Raw genomic sequence first — 9,741 nt, forward strand, 5'->3', positions numbered from 1 at the left:
TACCAAGCAATTGCATCCTAAACAAAGATTCCTAAACCTGGATTCCAGAAAAGCCCACCAATGCATTATAAATGAACTCACCCCAAAGACAACGTCTGGAATATAGCTTACAGAATGCCTCATAGATATTTGAGATATGCACATTCCAAAATACCACAAGGACCAAATAAACAGAAAAACAACCCTCAAAAACCTAAGCTGCTCAGGGATTTGTATATAATTGCATGCTAACTCACTTTGGAAGGCTCAGGCTGTCGATTCTTCTAGATATAGAAGGAAATGCACATCTGCTCAGGATCCTATCTCTTCTGTCACCCCCTGAGTGTTCTCTCCCTTTAAAACGTGGGTTTCCTGGGGGAAAAAATTGCCCCTTAGCTTAAAAGTAGCTGTGTACTTTGCATTCTCTGTTTTCCCAATTGAATCTTAATCTCCATGAGTGAAAGCAAAGACTTCTGTATTCACTTCTTGTTGTATCTCTCACAATCGGTTCTCTGTACAAGAGAATCCAAAAATCCCCAATATATTTTGCAGCAATATGTGGTATATATCTATGTCCAGATGCCACTGATATGTCACAAAAGCCTTGAAACACAGTACATATGAAAACCAGCAAATGTATTTAATTTCACTTTGGTGGTGGTGGTAGTATGTCGGAGTTGGTTCCAACTCATAGCGACCCTGTACAAGGTTTCCAAGGCTGTAAATCTTTATGGGGGCAAAAAGTCTCATCTTTCTCCCTGAGAACAGCTCGTAGTTTCAAATTGCTGACCTTAAGGTTAGCAGTCCGACTTGTAACCAGTACACTACCAGCACTTTAGCATCAAAAATAATTGTCTGTCATGAAATTATCCACCACCCATCTGTCAGTCTATTGTAAAATGGTGGCTTGCATGTTGCTATGATGCTGGAATGTATGTGACTATTACCAGCAGGGTCATCCATAGTAGAGAGGTTTCAGCAGAGCTTACAGACCAAGACAGACTAGGAAATCTAACATCCACTTTCAAAAATTAGCAAATGCAAACCTTATAGATCATGACAGAAAATTGTCCAATTTGCTTCCTTAAGAGAGATCATCAGAAGGATCAATCTCTACAGAAGGACATCATGTTAACTTAGTGTCAACATGTACTTGGAGAGCCTCAGTAAGATGGATTGGGACGTAGCCACCAAGATGGACTCAAATATGCTGGCAGTTGTGAGGGTAATGCCAGTCAGGGTAATGCTGTTGTATATAAGGTGACAGTAGAATTGATAACAGCTAACAACAACAACAAGGAGCTCTGGTAGCGTAGTGGTTATGAATCGGGCTGCTAACCTCAGGGTCAGCAGTTCGAAATTACCAGCTGTTCTGCGGGAGAAAGCTGAGGCATTCTGCTCCCATAAAGATCTACAGCCTCGAAAACCCTGTACAGGGTCACTATGTGTTAGAACTGATTCCACAGCACATAACAACAACAAAAAATACAACTATTTTGTAAAACAGTGCAAAACATCACAAAATTGAAAAGCTGATCTATATTATCCCGATACACAAAACTGTTGGAAGCATTTCAGTGGCCTTTGTCTGCTTATTTGTGCAAAAACCCCAAAGGTGGAAGATACAACTTCATTTCTAGTTCCCTTTGCACGATATCAAGGTTGTCATCCCTTTCCTTCCAGTCCAGAAACCCAGTTGTTCAAGTCATCATGCACTGAAACCTCCTTCCCTTCCCCTCAGTAGGGCTTAAGAGGGGCTCTCAGACTGTCCTCAGGTGTCCTCTGTTCACCATTCAATTCACTCCCTCTCCTCTACATACACACATCTACATATAAACATTACAGCCTCGGATACCCTGTACAAGGTCGTTATGGGTCGGAACCAACTCGAAGGCACTTAACAACAACAACAACAACATATAAACACATTGACACTTTCCTCCATAGTGGATGTGGGATTTCTAAACTGAGGACCAGTTTGCCCAATGGTTGGGAGTGCTGGTGGCTGATGGTTCTCATATGAGTTCCTCTCCAAGAATCACTCTCAGCTTTGCACATGATCACGTGCCCCTTCCACCTACCGTGACCCATATCTAGTGACTGGTCGGTGAGGAGATAGAAACCTTGGCCCATTGCCCCAAGAAGAGACAACCCTGAAGGACCTTTGCCTGTACCAGTCCTCCCCATTGTGCCAGCTGAGTCCTTGGTATGGAATCATCTCCATCCAAGCTCCTCCTTTTCCCATAGGTCAGACCCAGGAAGCCATCCCCAGTCACCTTCTTATACATGCATCTTTGTTTCAGAGTCTGAATTCCAGCAAACCTAACCCAAGACATTCTCCCTCTTTTTTCTCTTCATTCCTTCTTTGTTAATACAAATAAACCTTATGACAGTTCATTGGTGCTAGCAAATCTTGGTGCCAATGCAAAGTTTTGAAGTGAAATTACTCCATAACTTCTAAAGCCTCTGAAAGACCTTGGAATGGTCTTCTTGATAATCTCCACAAATCTACAATGTCCTTCTCATTCTCATCTAATTAAAAGTGCCATTGTCAAAACCATGCTATATAAATAAGAGACTTTTCATTAATTTGATTATTTCTAATAATTATGGCTTTGCACACATAACCTTCATTTCTAAGCTACAGAGTTTATTTTTTTTTCTTCTGCTTTTCATTGTCCATGTACAGTATTTCATCAAGGTTTGAATTTAAACAGATTTCTAAGGACTGGCCTTGTGTTCATTTTCTTTTATGAGTTGCTAGAAAAACTATTTTCCAGTTCTAAAGAACTGACTTTAAAATAGGCTGCTGGAATTCAATCTGTCTGTAAGTTGGAGCTAGCCATGTCTTCACATAATTGGCTTTGGAAACAGAGACTCACACCATCTCAGGGACTTGAAACTAGCCTCAGGCTGTCCCCTACAAAGCAGCTGCCCAGTGGCCGAACTGCAGAATGACAGAAGGGTCCCAGCTGGGCTGGAGTCTGTTTGATTTCCACGGATCCAGATCACAGCTTGAGCTGCACCCACACTGGCCACCACCTGGCAGCCATGACAGAGCAGCCCCGAGGACTATGGGCAGTCACTCTTCTATCTGGTCAGGGCATCTGAGGACACTGAAGGATGGCTCCCAAAACTGATCGCCATCCCCTTTTGGTGATGAAATTAAGCTTAACATTTTATTAGATCTTTTCATTGTTTTTAACCTTTTTTTTATCAGTCATACTTTTTGGAAGGCTAGGGCTATGAATGAACAAGTCCAGAATTTACCATGTGCATAAGAACAAAGATTAAGAATAATGACAGCAAACAGCGATACCGCAGCTACTATGAAGGGAATGAAGAAACTAGCATGCATAAATACTGACAAAGGGAGGTGATTTTTGCTGTTATTACTAACTAATACAAAAGCCAGATTAATAGGTAATTAAAACTGCTTTCTTAAAATACCTAAAAGTATTAGCAGCAGAATCAAAGCACCCAATGGAATCAGTAAATGATATAAGGACTACTCAATTGGTTCTGAACAGATTTCTTAAACAGGACTTTAAAAAAATTTTTTTTGTTTAAGCGCTAATTTTTCAAATGCTCTAGATGTTCAGGAGTTCTGGTCTGGTGCTATAAGATAAGCACAGGACGGAACTGACTCAACAATACTTAACAACTGGCTGGTCTAGTTCAGACATATTGTCAGGAGGGACCAGTCCCTGGAGAAGGATATCATGTTTGGTAAAGTGGAGGGTCTGGGAAAAAGAGCCCCACCCCCCAACAAGATGGGTTGACACAATAGTGGCAGTGATGGGCTCAGGTGTCGATATGATTGTGAAGTTGATGCAGAACCGGACAGTGTTTTGTTCTGTCGTGCATATGAATTCACTATGAATCAACACCGACTTAATGGCACATAGTAACAACAAATCAAACTGGTCTAGCAGCCGCTAAACACTTTCCAAAAACTTGATATAAGGGTCCCCCTCTCCCTGTTTTTAGAGACCTCCTTCCTCCTGCCCTCCATTTTTCTGGCCTGATGAATAGCTGACATCCTGGGAATTTCCTTCTCTGTTTCCATGTATGGAATCCCCTAAATTTCTTATTTCTTCTCTCATGGTTTATTCCCTCATTTTTGCCAAAATTTATCTTCCAGAAATTTCCTTAATGCACACACATACACACACAATGAATGAAAAATGTTTGGGTCTTCCTAAGACTCCCCGGTGGCTCCTTGGGCAAGTATCAGGCTGCTTGAAAGGTTAGTGATTGAAACCCACCCACTGCTACTTCTCAGGACAGAGATGTGTCAGTCTGTTTCCATCAAGATTTCCAGCCTGGAAACCCTATGAGGGAGTTAGTTCTACCCTACAGCACACACGGTCACCATGAGTCAGAACTGACTCCAGGGCAACCAGCAACTATGTAGTGGAGAACTGTTTGGGGTGGTGGAGGTACAAAGAGACAGCAGAGACACTTTTCTTCCAAGGAGGCCTGAGTTAACAGAGAAGCATTACAAATGCTACGGCAGAAACTTGCTCAGTGTAAAACAGTGGCCAGTCCTTCTAGGACTTCAAAATCACTTTGTTGCCAACAACACTCACGGAAGCAGCAGTCAAGACATCAGACGACATATTGCATTAGGCAAATATGCTGCACAAGACCTTTTTAAAGTGTTGAAGAGCAAAGATCTCAGCTTGAGGACTAAGGTGCACCTGATGCAAGCCACGGTATTTTCACTAACCTCATATAGATGCGAAAGCTGGACAGTGAATAAGGAAGATCGTAGAATTGATGCATTTGAGTTATGGTGTTGGAGGAGAATATTGAAAGTACCATGGACTGCCAAAAGAACAAACAGATCTGTGTGGGAAGAAGTGCAACCAGAGTGCTCCTTGGAGACCAAGATGGCCAAACTTCGTCTCTCATACTTTGGACATATTGTCAGGAGGGAACAGTCGCTGGAGAAGGATATCATGTTTGGTAAAATGGAGGGTCAGAGAAAAAGAGGAAGACCCCCAACAAGATGGATTGTCCAGGTGGCAGCATCGATGGACTCAAGTGTGGCAACAGTAGTGAGGTTGCCCCAGGATCAGACATTGTTTCGTTCTGCTGTGCGTAAGGTCGCTATGAGTTTGTGCTGACTCAATGGCACCTAACAACAACAACAGTATTTTAATTGGCATAGGCTAAATGGAATCCTGGTATAATGCTGTAAGATAAGCACTAAACGACTAACTGTAAGGTTGGCAGCCCAAACCCACCAGCCACCCCTTGGAAACCCTATATAAGGTCACAACAAATCGGAATGGATTCAGTGGCACTTAACAACAATAACAACAATAAGTTAAAGACAGAGACAGACTTATTAAGTAAAACATGTATTTATTCCTCATGAAAGTAAATGAGGTCTGGGTATAAGCAAAGTTTCTCAGTAGGTCAAATAGAGAAGAAGTAGATGAATTGGGATCAGCCCATGCATGAAACAGTAGAAAACCAAAACTGAACTCACTGCCATTGGGTTAATTCGGACCAATAGTTACCCTCTAGGACAGAGAACTGCCCCATAGTGTTTCCAAGACTTTAAATCTTTACAGAAGCAGCCTGTCTCATCTTTCCCACCTGGAGCAGCTGGTAAGTTTAAGCAGCTTGATGCTTAACCCACAGAGCCACCAGGGCTCCTCAATTAGTATGAAACAACAACAAAAATCCATTGCAATCGAGTTGATTCTGACTCATTGAGACCCTGTATAGGATATCCGATACTATAAATCTTTACAGAAACAGACAGCTTCATCTTCCTCTTACGCATCAGCTGGGTTTGAACCACCTACTTGCAGTTTGCAGACCAATACCTAACCCACAATGCCACCAGGGCTCCTTTGCAATAGTATAAAATTTTAAACAAACAAATCTACGCCATCGAGTCAGTTCTAACTCACGACAACCCTATATAAGGGTTCTCAGGCTGTAAATCTCTAAGAGAGCACACAGCCTCATCTTTCTCCTGAGGAACAGTTGGTGGATTTGAATTGTCGACCTTGTCATTAGACTCCTAAGCACGGGCATGCCAAATTCCAAAAACCTTACATCATGCTCATCCATAACATAGTCATACTGTGAGTGGCAATTGAATGTCAGCAAAATTACATGTTACGTTAATGTTTATTTCAATTTTATTGGTTTTAGAGTTTTAGTCCTTAGTTTGTACATTTGTTTTAGTTTTACAATTAGAAGAACTATAAGCATTAAGACTGTATATGAAGTTTTAGTATGTAAGTAACACTGGCATTAAATTCATTTAAATCAGCAATGACAGTCTGAGGGAAATGGTTTCTCAGATTGACATACGCTTTGGAAACTAATCTATTATCTTAATTGTGGCTCTTCCTAGCAACGGAATTCTCAGCTCAGCTCCTACTGATGGAGCTACCCCTTTTTCAATTGGTTGCTTGAGCCCAGCGTTGAAAGAAAGCAGTCCCTTCTTGTTATCTAGAGACTTGAGGGGACACTTCTGGCCTTCTGTGTGCAGAGACTATAATTTCCTCCAAATTTATCATTGAAAGAAATGGTCACTTGAGAGTTTGCAGACATGTGAAAACAATAAAACAGAAAGGAAAATCCAGTTCAGTCCATAGCCTTAGGGAATAGGGAAAAGGTTGTGTGTTCTGATAACATAAGGAAATTTCTGGAAGATATTCTACTATATACTAGAGGATAAACAATGGACTGAAAAGTCAGTTTGAGCCACAAGGTTGGTGGTTCACACCAACTAGCCCCTCCTCGGAAACCCTAGACAGGGCTGCTGTGAGTCAGAACCAACTCCACAGCACTAAACAGCAGTAACAGGCATAGGAGGAAATTTTTGTTTATATATTTTAAACCTAAAGGTGGTATTGAAATCTACACCTGGGGGCCCTTTATCTGCCTAACTGAAAAAAGACAGGTGATGAATGCCATTTTATTCTACCAAAACCCAAAACCAAATCCATTGCCATTGACTCAAGGAGCAGCTGGTGGGTTTGAACCACCGACCTTGTAGTTAGCAGTCCAGTGCTTATCCTACAGTGCCACAAGGGCTCTCAAATGCTTGTTCTCACACTTGTACTGCCCCATGGCAAAAGACTGGTGGTTCAAATCTACCCAGAATCTCCATGGCAGAAAGATCGGACAATTTGCTCACATAGAGATGACAGCCTAGAAAATTCAAGGGGGCGTTCTACTCTCAGATGGGGTTGCTGAGCTGAAACCTACTTCATGGACTCTACCAGGAACAATAAGGGAGATATGTGAGCTTGCGTCTGTAAGTTTGCTGGTGCAAGGTTACCAACTGCCCTTTTCCACAAAGAACTGGTTCTGTTCTAAAATCTGACCATCTGGCTTTTTTGAGGTTGACATAGCCCTGCTCAAAGTAGGCTTTGCTTCCAGAAAGAGACCAGACACATTACAACCTTTGGCCTTTCAACCACAAAAAGGACTGGGAAATAACATTCCATGCTCAGATTCTAAAATATAACAAGTAAAATTAAACAGCCTTTCTTTTGCAAAGTGATGTTAAGAATAGATGATGCTTCTTATTGTTGTTAAGTACCATTGAATTGGTTCTGACTCATAGTGACCCTGTATAGGGTTGCCAAGGAGCGGCTGGTAAGTTTAAACCTCCGACCTTGTGGTTTAAATTGACTTTGCGGTCTAGTGTTTATCCTACAGCGCCATGCCAATTTCTTTCATTTATTTCTTTTCTTAATCTGTCCATACAAAAATGTCAGCCTAATTTTGAGCCCAAGGATTTTTTGTTTTGTTTTTGGCTTTCTATTTTATTTATCTATTTGTCTATTTATTCCGGCTCTTTACTGAAAAATCCAAAAGTTGAAGAACTACTGAGTAACAAGAGACTGTGATTTAAAGGAAAATGGAACTTAACCCTACCTTTATTCCTAACTGGATATGCCTTGGGAAGATTACTTAATCTTTAAAAATCACCTTTCTATACAAAATAGAGATGACAGCACCGTTCTTCAGTCACTTGGGAGGATTAATGACAATTGTATGTGTCTGTTTTTAATTAAGTGCTGTCGAGTCGATTCTGATTCATAGCGACCCTGAACAGGGTTCCCAAGGAGCAGCTGGTGGGTTTGAACCACCAAACTTTTGGTTCACAGTCCAGTGTTTATTCTACAGCGTCACACCAGAAGTCCATATGTATCTGAGGGTTCAATAAATGAAAGTTGTCATCATTAGTAACTATCAGTTCTTAATTGTCATACATTAATAAAACTGCCTGATCCTAGGCCAACCTCACCATTGTTGCCATGCTTGAGCCCATTGATGCTGCCACTTTGCCAATATATATATACTGGTCAAGATGTTTAATTGTAAAGGAAGTTGTTGTTGTTAAATATCATCAAGTCAGTTCAATCCATAACAACCCTGTATAGAGTTTCCGAGGAGCGACTGGTGAGTTTGAGCCACCAACCTCACAATTCAAAACGACTTTGCAGTCCAACGCATTAACCCACAGTGTCACACCAGGACTCCTGTAAAGGAAGACTACCCCTTAAATAAGAGACACACTACACCATCATAATTCCTGGCCTGGCTTTATATCTATATAATTAAAAGCAAAATTTAGAAAAAAAGAAATTAGTTCATCTTCTGACTTTTTTGCCTACAGAAAAATTCAACCATCAATCAAGCTGATGTTTGTGAATCTAATTTGGCAATGCTTCAGACATCTCCCAACAACCTTTTGTTAGAACCTGTTTAACTAAGCATATGCATGCTGAGACAAAAACGATATACCTTTTTTAAAATAAATTTTTGACATTATAAAAAAAATAAAATAAAACTAGAGAGACAGAGGAATTCAGATACCTGGCCAGAACAACAAGAAATACTAAAAATCAGAAATATTTATTTTATTAACATTTAAAGCACGAGGCTCCCTATTTATCTGGTTTATTTGAAAGTACTGTGAAGACATTGTTAATGGGCAGATGATCTTCACTGGTCTTATTTTACTAAGGGTTCTTTTTGTTTTTGTTTTTTAAATGATGAAAAGGTCTGAACATGAGCTACTATCTTGAGAAAATATAGTTGTGAATAGATTTAAATTGTGGAGCATACATGTTCACCCTTGTTTGAGTAATGTTCAACGACTGTTTTTTAGCCACTGGGGAAATAGCTCGATTTTACTCTAAACAGACTCCAACTGAAAAATAACACAAGATACTCTTTTGTTTATCAGGGGATTTGATAGCTCTGGAAGTTCATGCAGGTTTCATGAGTGAAAGAATCAACACTCTTTCTTTTCATAGACTGTCAGTTGGCTGCTCCCTAAATCAAAATATTGTAAGGTATGAACTGGGGTCTGGACGTGGCCCATTTCTGACATGCTCTCCATATGTTTTAAATTAATACTTAATTTAATATATGTTTTAATTTAAGTCATTCATCTGAGCTTAGCAAATAAGCCACTTACCTGATCCCTAACTCTTTCAACTTGGCTATGCTTTCCTTTCCCCTTGCAATTTGCGGTGGCTTTGTTGTTGTTGTTAGATGCCATTGAGTAGGTACCAACTCATAGCAAACTTATGCACAGCAGAAGGAAAACTGCCTGATCCTGAGCCAACCTCACCATTGTTGCCATGCTTGAGCCCGCTGATGCTGCCACTTTACCAATCCATCTCACTGGGGGTCTTCCTCTTTATCTCTGACCTTCCATCTTACCAAACATGATATCCTTCTTCAGTGGTCCCTCCCGACAATATGTTC

General features: G+C 40.7%; 1 pseudogene; it reads left to right on the forward strand.

Annotated features, from left to right (window-relative positions):
- The first annotated feature begins 1,126 nt into the window (after window positions 1–1,126).
- The window catches only part of LOC102821178, a 31,695-nt pseudogene continuing 23,080 nt past the window's right edge, over window positions 1,127–9,741 (forward strand).

Source organism: Chrysochloris asiatica, unplaced genomic scaffold (assembly GCF_000296735.1).
Source record: "Chrysochloris asiatica unplaced genomic scaffold, ChrAsi1.0 scaffold00110, whole genome shotgun sequence".
Lineage (NCBI taxonomy): Eukaryota > Metazoa > Chordata > Mammalia > Afrosoricida > Chrysochloridae > Chrysochloris > Chrysochloris asiatica.